General features: G+C 38.0%; 1 long non-coding RNA gene across 1 annotated transcript; it reads left to right on the top strand.

The window, feature by feature from the left end:
- The first annotated feature begins 5,656 nt into the window (after positions 1–5,656).
- Positions 5,657–6,224, top strand: LOC106092096 (uncharacterized). The gene is made up of 2 exons (XR_001222097.2): positions 5,657–5,824; positions 5,895–6,224. It is a non-coding gene; the product is annotated as an uncharacterized LOC106092096 (long non-coding RNA).
- The last annotated feature ends 9,306 nt before the right edge of the window (positions 6,225–15,530 follow it).

Raw genomic sequence — 15,530 nt, 5'->3', positions numbered from 1 at the left:
CCCCAATGAAAGTAATAAAAAATAACATAAAAAGAAAAAAAAAATAAAAAAAAAATTAAATAAAATAAAATAAAGTAAAACAAGTATAAAGGCGTTAAGTTTGGCCGGGCCGAACTTTAGATGGCCACCACATCGAGTATATATGTAAAACAACTTTCCCCATAGTCCGCTGAAAAACGAATAATTTATGCCCCCATTGTAGCTATATCGAAATATGGTTCAATCTGGATCAAATTCGCCACGGACATTGAGTGGCCTAATAAGTACAAGTCCTTGTTCAATTTTGTAGAACAAAATAGTAGTAGCTATATCCAAATATAGACCGATCTGAACCATATACGACACGGACGTCGAGAATCCTAACATAAGTCACTGTGTCAAATTTCAGTGAAATCGGATTATAAATGCGCCTTTTATGGGGCCAAGACTTTAAATCGAGATATCGGTCTATATGGCAGCTATATCCAAATCTGGACCGATTTGAGTCAAGTTTCAGAAAATGTCTAACACAACGCACTGTCCCAAATTTCAGCGAAATCGGACAATAAATGCGCTTTTTATGGGCGCAAAACGTAAAACCGAGAGATTGGTCTATATGGCAGTTATATCCAAATCTGGACCGATCTGTACCATAATGCAGCAGTATGTCGAGGGACTTAATTCAACTCAGTGTCTCAAATTTCGGCAACATCGGACAATAAATGCGCCTTTTATGGGCCCAAAACCTTAAATCGAGAGTTCGGTCTATATGGCAGATATATCCAAATCTGAACCGATCAGGGATCAAATTGAAGAAAAATGTCGAGGAGCCTAAGACAACTCACTGTCCCAAATTTCGGCAATATCGGACTATACATGCGCCTTTTATAGGCCCAAACCCTTAAATCGAAAGATCGGTCTATATAGAAGCTATATCCAAATCTGGGCCCACAACCTTAAATCGAGTGATCGGTCTATATGGCAGCTACATCCAAATCTGAACCGATCTGAGCCAAATTGCAGAAAAATTTCGAGTGGCTTAACACTACCCATTGTCCCAAATTTCGGCGACATTGGACAATAAATGCGCCTTTTATGGGCCCACAACCTTATATCGAGTGATCGGTCTATATGGCAGCTATATCCGAATCTGAACCGATCTGAGCCAAAGTGCAGAAAAATGTCGAGGGGTCTAACACAACCCATTGTCCCAAATTTCGGCGACAACGGATAATTATTCCGCCTTTTGTGGGCGCAAGATCTTAAATGGGGAGATCGGTCTATATGGCAGCTATATCCAAATCTGAACCGATCTATGCCAACTCGAAGAGGGATGTCGAAGGGCCTAACACAACTCACTGTCCCAAATTTGGGAGAAATCGAACAAAAAATGCGCCATTTATGGGCCCACAACTTTAAATCGAGTGTTCGGTCTATATGGCAGCTATATCCAAATCTGAACCGATCTGAGCCAAATTGCAGAAAAATGTCGAGGGGCCTAACACAACCCACTGTCCCAAATTTCGGCGACAACGGACAATTATTGCGCCTTTTATGGGTGCAAGACCTTAAATCGGGAGATCGGTCTATATGGCAGCTATATCCAAATCTGAACCGACCCATGCCAATTCGAAGAGGGATGTTAAAGGGCCCAACACAACTCACTGTCCTAAATTTCAGTGACAACGGACAATTATTGCGCCTTTTATGGGTGCAAGACGTTAAATCGGGAGATCGGTCTATATGGCAGCTATATCCAAATCTGAACCGATCTGAGCCAAATTGCAGAAAAATGTCGAGGGGCCTAACACAACCCACTGTCCTAAATTTCGGCGACAACGGACAATTATTGCGCCTTTTATGGGTGCAAGACCTTAAATCGGGAGATCGGTCTATATGGCAGGTATATCAAAATCTAAACCGATCTATGCCAACTCGAAGAGGGATGTTAAAGGGCCCAACACAACTCACTGTTCCAAATTTCGGCGACATCGGGCAGTAAATGCGCCTTTTATGGGCCCAAAACCTTAAATGGTGAGATCGGTCTATATCAGCTATATCCAAATCTGGACCAAATTGCAGAAAGAAGTCGAGGGGCCTAACATAACTCACTGTCCCAAATTTCAGCAAAATCGGATAATAAAAGTGGCTTTTATGGAGCTAAAACCCTAAATCGGCGAATCGGTCTATATGGGGGCTATATCAAGATATGGTCCCATATAGCCCATCTTCGAACTTAACCTGCCTATGGGCAAAAGAAGAATCTGTGCAAAATTTCAGCTCAATATCTCTAGTTTTAAAGACTGTAGCGTGATTTCAACAGACAGACGGACAGACGGACGAACATGTCTAGATCGTCTTAGATTTTTACGCTGATCAAGAATATATATACTTTATAGGGTCGGAAATGGATATTTCGATGTGTTGCAAACGGAATGACAGAATGAATATACCCCCATCCTTCGGTGGTGGGCATAAAAATAAAGTAAAATAAAATATAAGTCAGGTATATTCAAATATGATCCTATCTGCGCGGTATTCGGGGAGAATGAGTTGGGGATAAACATAGCTCATTCCAGCAAAATCGGGTAATAAATAGGCTAGTTATGGGAAAAGGACCTTCAACCGCCAGATGGCCACCCAAACATTTTGTGCAAAATTTGGATATCTAATTTGGTTTTATACGCACCACCAAAGGGTGGGGGTATACTAATCTGGTCATTCCGTTTGTAACACCTCGAAATATTGATCTAGGACCCCATAAAGTATATATATTCTTGATCGTCTCGAAATTCTGATTCAAACTAGCCATGTCCGTCCGTCTGTCGAAAACACGATAGCGGTCGAACGTGTAGAGCTATTCGCTTCAAATTTTGCACAGATACTTTATATTGATGTAGGTTGTTGGGGATTGCAAATAGTTTATATCGGTTCAGATTTGGATAAAGCTCCCATATAAACCGATCTTCCGATTTGACTTATTGAGCCCTTGGAAGCCACAATTTTTGTCCCATTTGGCTGACATTTTGCACATGGTGTTGCGTTATGACTTCCAACAATGGAGCCAAGTAGGGTTCAAATCGGTTCATAATCTAATATAGCTCCCATATAAACCGATCTTCCGATTTGACTTCTTGAACCGTTATAAGCGACAATTTTTATCCGATTGGCTAATATTTTGCCAGTAGTGTTTTGTTATGAGTTCAAAAAATGCGCTAATACGTTCCAAATTGGCCTTTGACCTGATATAGTTGCCATATAAACCGATCTCCGATTTCACATCTTGAGCCCTTACAAGCCGTAATTTTTAACCGATTTGGGTAAAATCTCGCACATGGTATTCTATTACGACTATCAACAACTGTGCCAAGTTCGGTCCAAATAGATTTTTGAACTGATAGAGTTGTCATATAAACCGATCTTTATAATATCCTTGTTCGGTTCCTAGAAGCTTTAATTTTTGCCTGGCTTGGCAGAAATGTGGTTCGTCAATTAACAACAAAAAGCGTGCTAAGTTCGGCCGGGCCGAATCTTGGGAACCCTTCACCATGAATTCTGCCAAAATATGGGAGCTATATCTGGTTATAGACAGTTTTGGACGGGCAAAAACTGAGGCTTCCAGGGACTCTAGAAATCAAATCGGAAGATGGGTTTATGTGTGAGCTATGTCAGGTTATAGACCGATTCAGACCGTACTTGGCACAGTTGTTGGAAGTTGTAACACTATGTACAAAATTTCAGTCAAAGCGGGCAAAAACTGAGGCTTCCAGGGGCTCAAGAGTTCAAATCGGGATATCGGTTTATATGGGAGCTATATCAGGTTCTTGACCGATTCGGACTTTACTTAACACAGTTATTGGAAGTCATAACGGAACACTATGTGCAAAATTTCAGCCCAAACGGACAAAAGTTACGGCTTGTAAGGGCCCAAGAAGTCAAATCGGGAGATCGGTTTATAGGGGGGGCTGTATCCAAATCTGAAAAGACATGAGCCATTTGCAATCCCCAACGAACTACACCAATATTAGGTATCTGTGCAAAATTTCAAGTAGCTAGCTTTCCAAATTCGACCGCTATGGTGATTTCGACAGGCGGACAGATGAATATGGCTGGTTTGACTTAGAATATCGAGAATATATATTCTTCATGGGGTCCTAGAACAATATTTCGAGGTGTTACAAACGGTATGACTAGATTAGTATAACCCCATCCAATGGTGGCGGGTATAAAAATATGCCTCTCTACTAAATTTGTATACCCTCCACCATAGATGGGGTTATACCAAACTCATTCATTTGTAACACCTCGAAATAAGCGTCTAAGACCCTATAAAGTATATATATTCTTGATTTTCATGTCATTTTAAGTCGATCTAGGCATGTCCGTCCGTCTGTCTGTCAAAAGCACGCTAACTTTCGAAGGAGTAAAGCTAGGCGCTTGAAATTTTCACAGATACCGACAGAAAACGATTCATAACTGGAGATGAAAAATGGATTGTTTACAACAACGTTAGCATGGTGAACCAGCTCAAACCACTTCAAAGGCTGATATCCACCAAAAGAAGGTTATGCTGCCTGTTTGGTGGGATTGGAAGGGTGTTCGGATGTTTACTGTCAACAATTGGACAAATTGAATACAGCCATCAAGGAGAAGCGACCAGAATTGGTCAATCGTAAAGGTGTCATATTCCACCAGGACAACGCTAGACCGCACACATCTTTGGTCACTCGCCAAAAACCGAGTGAGCTTGGCTGGGAACTTTTGATGCATCCACCATATAGCCCTTACCTTGCACCATCAGACTACCATTTATTTCGATCTTTGCAGAACTCCTTAAATGGTAAAACTTTCGGCAATGATGAGGCTATAAAATCGCACTTGGTTCAGTTTTTTGCAGATAAAGGCCAGAAGTTCTATGACCGTGGAATACTAAATTTGCCAGGAAGATGGCAAAAGGTTATCAAACAAAATGGCAATTATATATTTGATTAAAGTTCATTCTAAGTTTTATTAAAAATGCATTTACTTTCTTTTAAAAAATCCGCAATTACTTTTTGGGCAACCAATATTACACGATGACTTCTACAATGTTCAGCATTCAATTCATTTATGTTCCGAGTCAGACTATAACTTGATATAGCTCCAATAGCATAAAGTTCTTATTCATTATTCTTTGTTTGCCGCGCGAAGAACTCGACAAATGCGATCCATGGTGGAGATTCGTCCCGGCCAAACTTAGCACGCTCTTACTTGTTTTTACGTAAATTATTAGCAGAATCCGTGGTGGTGGTTTCCCAAGATTCGCCCCAGCAGATTTTTGCCTGTTCTGATTAAAGTTCGTAGGCCACCCTATATAAAATCATTACTAATTTGAATGTTGCATCACTAGAAGTTTTATTAAATAACATATAATTTGTAATCGTAAAATGATGATAGTTTTCTAATCCACGATTATAAAAGCTGTTGAGCAATTTTGTTATGTAATAAAATACATTATCGACCATTTATTCATTGACCAGGCAGTCATTTTGTTAGACATGTCTCAATTAATTTCCATTACAACAACAATTAATTTTGTTTTGCATGAAGAAAACAAATTGATGTAGCACTTTAAGAAAAATTTATAAAAAATATTTACTTGACATGTTTATTTCCTACTCATGTCGGATGTGTTGTCTTAATAAAACATTATCATATTCCCGTTTTATGTTTTCTTTAGCTACGACAAATGATGCCTATGATTAGAATCCATCAATTCCAGGAAACTTCACATGGCTGAATGAAAAGTTGTACTGTATTTCCTTATGGTAGATGTTCAATACCAATGCTAACATCAACAATGTAGGTAAAAATGTGATTTTAGAATTTTTAAAAATTATTTAAATTCATTTCATATCCTCTTTCTTGTCTTAAAGGTCAAAGAAATTTCCAAGAAATCATTATGACAAACCCAAACCGCAGTTTCTATAATTAATTGCTTTTTCGCTCGCCGCAAGGGAATAACAAATCAAGTTTGTTGTTTGTATTTTGGTTTTAATTTTGGCATATTGTTATCACTAACGCATTTCTTTAGAAATTCTACATTCTTTGGCATTGACTTTGAATGAATTTTTTGATTAGTATATTCCGGGGATTTCTAGACCTCTGATCTTAAAAACAAAAAATACCGCAAAATTTGTGTGAGACGCATAACACCAAATGTCATCCCAAATGGGTAAATCCTATGCAGAAGACATTAAAATCAATTGTGTGTTTTTTTGTTCCGTATAGACTCAAAAACGGCTGAACCGATTACCTTGAAATTATCACAGATTGGGTAGGTTGGTCTGCAAGCAAACATAGGTTATATAATTTTTTGAAGTCGGAAGGGGGGACGGACCTTCCCCCTTATGCCAAAAACACCGCTCAAAATCAAAAGGTGACCGATCGGGACAATATGGGTATCAAGTTATAGGTATTGAGGAGTAGAATATGAATATGGTATTTAAGTGTGAGTCCAAGTACCCATCGGGCTGCCCCAACTCCAAAACTTCCGCAAACAGACATATTGGATGTTCATGTCAATATGGGTCTTAAATGAAAAGTAATCGGGAGTAAATTACGAATCTAGCATACAAAGTCAGATCAAAGTATAAGGTGTCACCCCACCTTCAAAAAACGCACCAAATGCGCATATGAACCAATCATGACCATATGGGACTTGGTTTGTTTATTTGTTCCTTAGAATCAACAACGGCTGAACGGATTTTCTTAAAATGTTCCAAGTTGGTGCAGGTTTGACTGAAAGGAAACATAGGATATATAATTTTTTTATACCGGATGGGGTTGGACCCTGCCCCTCATCCCAAAACGCCACCAAAAACGAAAAGTGGAACGATATGTACGATAGGTATATCAAATGGAAGACTAGAAAACGAATACCGGAGGAATAGAAATATATCGTATTAAAATTTGGGTCAAATACCCAGCGGGCCGCCCCAACCGCAAAACTCCTCCAAACAAAAATATTCAACATCCATGTCAATATGGGACTCAAATGAAACGTATTCGGCAGTAGATTACAAATATGGCATAAAAAATTTGATTCAAGTAATGGAAGGTCGCCCCGCCCCCAAATACCCCCAAATGGGCATATTAGCCGACCATGGCTATATGGGACTCAAATGAAAGGTATTTGGGAGTAGATTACGAATATGACATTAAAATTTGCGTTCAAGTCTGGGTGGCACTTTTCCTCCCAAGAAATACGGCAAACAGGTTAATTTATCCATTATGACAATAAGGGAATTTGAGAGTAGAAAACGAATCTGATACCCAATTTTGGGGCCAAGTATTTGGAGTAAGCCCTAAAGCATCCCCTTAACTGAACTTCATTTCCAACTATGGCAATACGAGCTCAAATCAATGGTATTTGGGAGTAAAGAATGAATTTTATATGTATTTTCAGGGCAAAGTGCCGGTGGCCGCCCCAGCCCCAAAACACCCTTCAAACGATTCATATTAACCGACCATGGCAATATGGGGCTCAAATTAAGGGAAATTGGCAGTGGAGCACGAATTTGATACCAAAATGTGAGTCGAAATGTCTGTGGTGGCATCCCTCCCCTTAAAAGCTCTTTACCCTAATTTTCAAAAATAGCAGATCTCCGAGATTGGCAATGCGATTCGTTTTATTTTAAATACCGATATCGAAGGATGGGGTATATTCACTTGCAACACATCGATATATTCAGTTCCGACCCTATAAAGTATATATATTCTTGATCAGCGTTACCTATGTCCGTCCGTCTGTCTGTTGAAATCACGCTACAGTCTTTAAAAATAGAGATATTGAGCTGAGACTTTGCCCAGATTCCTTTTTTTGTCCATAAGCAGATTAAGTTCGAAGATGGGATATATCGCACTATATCTTGATATAGCCCCCATATAGACCGATCCGCCGATTTAGGGTCCTAGGCCCACAAAAGCCACATTTATTATCCGATTTTGCTGAAATTGGGGACAGTGAGTTGTGTTAGGGCCTTCAACATTCATCTTGAATTTGGTCCAGATTTGGATAAAGCTGCGATATAGACAGATCCGCCGATTTAGGGTCTTAGGCCCATAAAAACTACATTTATTATCCGATTTTGCTGAAATTTGGGACAGTGAGTTGTGTCAGGACCTTCAACATTCATCTTCAATTTGGCCCAGATTGGTCCAGATTTGGATATAGCTGCCATATAGAACGATCCTCCGATTTAGGGTCTTAGGCCCATAAAAGTTACATTTATTATCCGATTTCACTGAAATTTGGGACAGTGAGTTGTGTTAGGCACTTCGACATCCATCGTCAATTTGGCCCAGATCGGTCCAGATTAGGATATAGCTGCCATATAGACCGATCCGCCGATTTAGGGTATTAGGCCCATAAAAGCTACATTTATTATGCGATTCTGCTGAAATTTGGGACAGTGACACTGCTACTACCCATGCTGTTATATGGTTCTGAAGCATAGGTACTTGTGAAAGCAGATGAGGTAGTACTTGGAGTATTTGAGAGAAAGATTCTACGTAAAATATATGGACCAGTTTGCTGTATGACAACGATAGCATAGTTAAACGCATCAAAATACAACGGCTGCGTTGGCTAGGTCATGTTGTCAGAATGGATGAATAAGCTCCAGCGAAGAAGTCTTTTGAAGGCAAACACGGTGGTACACGCAAACCGGGAAGACCAAAAGCCCGATGGAAAGATCAAGTTGTGGGAGACACCTCGGAACTTGGTGTCAGAGATTTTAGAATGAGCACAGAAGATCGAGGCGCTTGGAACGCTATTCTACGTTCGGCTAGTGGAACAAATATTCTGTCATAGCCAATTAAAGTAAAGTAAAGTAAGCACTATTTTCACTCTGGATTTTCTATTTTTTCGTTTCAAAATGGTATGGCGTACTTAATAGCAGCCGCTTTAAATCTCTTCCTAACTGAACATCACGCTCAATAATTCTCCGTTAGAAAATTAAATTTAGTCAATCTATTCATTTCTATAGGAGACTTAACTGATTTCAAAAATAATGACCTGAGAATGTTTTTTGAAAGCCAAACGTTTTATGACAAACCACACACACAGTTGAAAATCTTCCACAAAATGTGTGAATGAAATCGATAGCTTCAAACATGCTTTTTGCATATGGAAATTAGGTCGTTTGATTAATTTAGAATTTACATCATCACCTTAGAAGCAAAAAATATTTAATACATAACTTAAAGCAAAAAAGAAACCTGACTTGACAGATTTATATATGTGTGACTAATTCCTTAAAACGCATCTCGGAAAAAAATTTCCAAAAGTATTGGGTTTAACACGCAGACTGACGTCAATGAGAGAAATGTATTTAATAATGTTAAAATTATGGTTATTGTATTTAAAATGTACAAAGTTAAAGATTTTTTGACAAAAGTTATAAACATTGCAATTGAGAAGGATTGACCACATGACATGCCTTAAAAATTGTCCAAAATTATTTTTTTGTAATCTTAATATTTAATGGCCAAAATGGCATATAGCTTTTGAAATGAAACGATATTTTAATATTTGTTGTTTTTTTTTCAAAAGGGAAGAGGAAATAAAAGTTTTTAATATATGTTTAAATAAAATAATAAATAAAAACAAGTAAAAAGGCGTAAAGTTCGGTCGGGCCGAACTTTGGATACCCACCACCGTGGGTATGTATTGGGTTTGCCCAAAAAGTAATTGCGGATTTTTCATATAGTCGGCGTTGACAAATTTTTTCCAATCTGGACCGATATGGGCCAAATTAAAGACGAATATTGAAAGGCATCATACAACCCACTTTCCCAAATTTCGCCGAAATCGGACAATACATGCGCCTCTTATGGGCCCAAAACTTTAAATCGAGAGATCGGTCTATATGACAGCTATATTCAAATCTGGACCGATCTGGGCCAAATTGAAGATGTACGTCGAAGGGACTAAAAAAACTCACCGTCCCAAATTATGGCTTAATTGGAAAAAAATGCGTACTTTATGGGCCCCAGACCTTAAATCGAGATATCGTTCTATATGGCAGCTATAACCAAATCTGGACCGATCTGGGCTAAATTGAAGAAAAATGTCGGCAGGCCTAACACAACTCACTGTCCCAAATTTTAGCATAATCGTATAATAAATGTGGCTTTTATTGGCCTAAGACCCTAAATCGGCGGATCGGCCTATATGGGGGCTATATGAAGATATAGTCCATCTTCGAACTTAACCTGCTTATGGACAAAAAAAGAATCTGTGCAAAGTTTCAGCACAATATCTTTACTTTTAAAGACAAATTTTTTCACAGCTTGTGACTCTGTAATTGCATTCTTTCTTCTGTCAGTTATCAGCTGTTACTTTTAGCTTGCTTTAGAAAAAAAGTGTAAAAAAAGTATATTTGATTAAAGTTCATTCTAAGTTTTATTAAAAATGCATTTACTTTCCTTTAAAAAATCCGCAATTTCTTTTTGGGCAACCCAATACGTAACCCACCTTCCGTCATAATCCGGTAAAAAATGTATAATTTATGCCCCCATAGCAGATATACCGAAAAATGGTCCGATTTGGACCAAATTTGACACGGACATTGAGAGGTCTAATAAGTACAAAACATTGTTAAATTTTTTAGAACATATCCAAATATTGACTGATCTGAACAATATACGACACGAATGCGTCAAAATTCTCCGAAATGTGCCTTTTATGGGTCCAAAACCTTAAATCAAGAGATCGGTCTATATGGCAGCTGTATCCAAATCTGGACCGATCTGGACCACATTGAAGAAGTATGTCGAAGGGCCTAACACAACTCATTGTCCCAAATTTCAACGAAATCGGACAATAAATGCGCCTTTTATGGGCCCAAAACCTTAAATCGAGAGATCGGTCTATATGGGAGCTATATTCCAATCTGGACCGATATGGGCCAAATTAAAGACGAATATTGAAAGGCCTCATACAACCCACTTTCCCAAATTTCGGCGAAATCGGACAATACATGCGCCTCTTATAGGCCCAAAACCTTAAATCGAGAGATCGGTTTATATGACAGCTATATTCAAATCTGGACCGATCTGGGCCAAATTGAAGATGTACGTCGAAGGGACTAAAAAAACTCACCGTCCCAAATTATGGCTTAATTGGGTAAAAAATGCGTATTTTATGGGCCCCAGACCTTAAATTCGAGATATCGTTCTATATGGCAGCTATAACCAAATCTGGACCAATCTGAGCCAAATTGACGAAGGATGTCGAAGGGCCTAACACAACTCACTGTTCCAAATTTCAGCAAAATCGGGTAATAAATGTGGCTTTTATTGGTCTAAGACCCTAAATCGGCGAATCGGTCTATATGTGGGCCAAATCAAGATATAGTCCGATGTGGCCCATCTTCGAACTTAATTTGCTTATGGATAAAAAAAGAATCTGTGCAAAGTTTCAGCTCAATATCTCTACTTTTAAAGACTGTAGCGTGATTTAAACAGACAGACGGACGGACATGGCTAGATGGAAATAATAATACGCTGAAAATAATTAGCTCGTTTGGAATCGAGTGTAAGGTATTTCCTGCATATTACAATTGACAGACTTATAATGCAATATGGTGTTGTGGTACGAGTATGATGAACAGCAATACTCTGTTGAATTCAAAAGATGTAAAGTCTGTAAATCAGAGCCCCACAGGGGACAACTCAATCTAATATAATAACCTGAATGTAATTCTATATTAAACTAGCTGACCCGGGCCCGCTCCGCTGCGCCTTCTTTTACTTTATATGGAACAAAAGTTTCCTTGGAATATTTATATTCGACAATTAAAGAGACAATTTAGTGAAATACCATGCTACGAAAATAGCATATCGTTTGACTAACAGTCTGAATCCCATAAATTTATTGGCCTACGAATTTATGTTTCGATGAAAGGTGTACTCTATTCTTAAAATACTTTATTTCAGCCCGATATTCTCATGATATCTGATTTAGGGGTGTTTTCGGGGGTGAGGTGGTCCCCCAGACTCTTGGCCCTAAAAAAATATCAGCTTCGTGCTCTTCTTTCAAATACCATTTATTTAAACCCCATATTGCCCTTGGTTAAGGGGAGTTTACACGATGACGCCCTAAAATAGGGGTAGACCCCCAGAAAATTTACCCCGAAAGTGGGTATCAATTCTTGCAACGTGCTCTATTCTCATATATCTATGTATCATTTATTTGAACCCCATATTGCGATTGGCCTCAAAATTGGATATCAAATTCGTTTTCTAATCTCATTTAAAATCCTTATTGAAAAATTCAGCAAATATGTCCGGTTTGGGGGGTATTGGCCCTAAACACTATAAATATTTAGTTCCATTCTCTTTAAGACCCAAATTGTCTTGGTGACTAAATACGTCCTATGGTCCCTAATGTTGATATCAGATACGTGGTATACTCCCAAATACCTTTAATTTGCGTCCCATATTTCCATCGGCTAGCATGACCGGCTTGGTGGGTGTTTTTGGGTATGGGCGGCCACTCAGTGAGTTGGCCTTGAAAATATGTATCGGATTCGTGTTCTACTCTAAAAAGCCTCTTATTTGAGCCTCATATTGCAATAGTCAGCAACTACTTCCTATTTGGGTGGTGTTGTGGGGGTGGGGTGGCCCCATAGTCACTTTTCCCAAATATTGATATCAGATTTGTCGGAGATATTGATATCAGATTGTCGGAGAAAGTGGAGAAGTTTTCGTACCGCGATTTCAGGAACTTGAACTATTCTGCTTTAGATGAGAGGATTCAGGAAGTCGATTGGCATGAAATATATGGACTTATATCTGTTGATGATAAATTGAGCTTTCTTCAAGAAAACATTCTTCGTATCTATGATACAACAGTCCCTATTAAAACGAAAATGAAAAGATCAAACACTAAGCCTTGGTTTAATTCCACTATTAGAAATTTCATTAGAAATAGGGACCTAGCCTACTCTAGGTGGAAACGTTTTAAGACTCCTGAACTTCAGGAAGAATTTCGCACGGCCAGGAATAAGGTTAATAAAGTTATTAATGATGCAAAGTTACGATATTTTTCATCCAAATATTATTCGGCGTTAGACACGAGAAGCAAGTGGAAGGTTATAAATGATATCGGAGTTGGTAAATCCAAGGCGATTTCTACCTACCATGGAGATATCAACGAATTGAATAGATCTTTTGTTAATATTCCGACCTTGGATATAGACACCACTTTCTATCAAGTCACTAATAGGGTAGTGGACAACACACATGTTGACTGCAGTTTTGAGTTTAGATGTGTATCGCACGATGAAGTTATACATAGTCTTATGTCAGTGAAGTCTAATGCCATTGGTCTTGATGGTATTGACCCAAGATTTATTAAAATACTGATTCCTTACCTACTACCTTATTTTACTCATCTCTTTAACTCAATTCTAATCTCCAGTAGATATCCGAGTATCTGGAAACGATCAAAGATAATTCCTATCCCTAAATCCAATGGCGATTTTCGTCCGATTTCGATATTATGCTACCTCTCGAAAGTTTTCGAAAAGATTTTACATAGACAAATGTCTGAATATCTCCAAAGGGAATCGCTGTTATCTGATAGACAAACCGGGTTTCGAGCTCATTATAGTTGCGTTAGTGCATTAGTTGAAGTTTCGGAATCGATAAGGAGTAAAATTGATGATGGTAATGTTAGTTTTCTCGTCCTTCTTGACCATTCAAAGGCTTTCGACTCGGTTGATCATCGTAATCTATATACAGGGTGGCTGATGAAAGCCGCTACCAAAAAAAAATGTAATAACTTTTTTTCTATTTAATAATAATAATTTAATAATTAATTTAATTAATTAATTAATTAATTTAATTAATAATAATTTAATAATTAATTTAATAATTTAATTTAACATGAATAAAAGAAAAATGTATTCCATACACCGAAAAAAAAATGTAGCAATATTCATCATTGTAGCAATATTCATCAGCCACCCTGTATGAAGCTCAGAAGATTCTTCAAGTTCAGTGATACTTCTATAAAGCTTTTTCAATCGTATCTCAGTAATCGGCAGCAGTCAGTGTACGTAGGAGATGCCATATCAGAGTCAATAATAGTGCCCAAGGGGGTTCCCCAAGGCTCTATAATAGGTCCGCTTCTTTTTTCACTTTACGCAAACGATCTTCCAAGCCAGCTAGTCCACAGTCAGATCATCATGTATGCTGATGACGTTCAGTTGTTTCTTAGCGGTTCTGTTGATGATATTGGTGAATGCGTTACAAAACTCAACCAGGACCTTTCACGTGTTTATAACTGGGCCACAGCAAATGGTTTATTTCTGAATCCTCATAAATCGAAAATTATTGTTTTTCACAAGAGTAAAAGATTTACTCTACGAGACTTGGATGTCACTATAAATCGTCAGAAGATTGATATTGTGTCTAGTGCGAAGAATTTAGGTGTAATTTTTAATAGCTCATTGACTTGGTCTAATCATGTGAATGCTATAGCAGGGCAGACATATGCAAAGCTGCGTACACTGTGGATCACACACTCTTATACACCTATTGAGGTTCGGACTCTATTAGCGAAGATGTTTCTAATTCCTGGTTTGATCTATGGCTGTGAACTGTTTGCGAACTGCGATTCACTAAGCCAACGGAAATTGAATGTAGTTTTTAACAGCATTATTCGGTATGTCTATGGTGTAAGAAGAAATCAACATATTTCCACCATGGCGAATTCCCTTTATGGCTGTAGTTTTGACAATTTACTCAGAATCAGATCTCTACAATTCCTGCATAAGATCATTGTGACACAAACACCCAATTTCCTCTACGACAAATTAGTATTCGCCCGATCTAGAAGGGGTAGAAAACTTGTACCTTTTCGAAGAAGGAGTCTAGTATCTAAATGGCAATTTTATACGAGTACCATACGTCTTTGGAATACCATTCCCCACGAAATCCAAAACATCAGCAACGCGTCAGACTTTAAGAAAAGACTTTTTATTCTTCTTAGTAACTAATTATTCAAAAATTGTTTTTCTCTCCTTTTAAACATTGTTAACTTCTTCCTTAAAGTGAAAACTATTTTAATTTATTATTTTTCTCAATAATTTGTATTTCCATCATTAATATTCAAAAAATTTTTTTACATTTCCTTTATATTTCCTTAAAATTTTTATATTATTTTTATTATTATTTTTTTCAAAGGATATATGACTGTTCTTATAAGCCTGCACTATAATTATAAGATTTTTTATCTTGTTGTGTAGGTATTCATCAAATAAATAAATAAATAAATAAATAAATAAAAGATTTGTGCTTTACTCGCAAAGACCTTTCATTTGAGCCCCATATTGCTATGGTCGTAAATTTTGTCCCCTCTGGGGTGGCCCCATAGACACTTTTCCCAAATATTGATATCAGATTCGTGCTTTACTCGCAAAGATCTTTCATTTGAGCCCCATATTGCTATGGTTGTAAATGTGTCCCCTTTGGGGGAGGTTTTTGGGAAGAGGCGCCCC

Source organism: Stomoxys calcitrans, chromosome 1 (assembly GCF_963082655.1).
Source record: "Stomoxys calcitrans chromosome 1, idStoCalc2.1, whole genome shotgun sequence".
Lineage (NCBI taxonomy): Eukaryota > Metazoa > Arthropoda > Insecta > Diptera > Muscidae > Stomoxys > Stomoxys calcitrans.
Note: the sequence above shows the minus strand (reverse complement) of the source record. Positions and strands in the feature narration are given on the sequence as shown.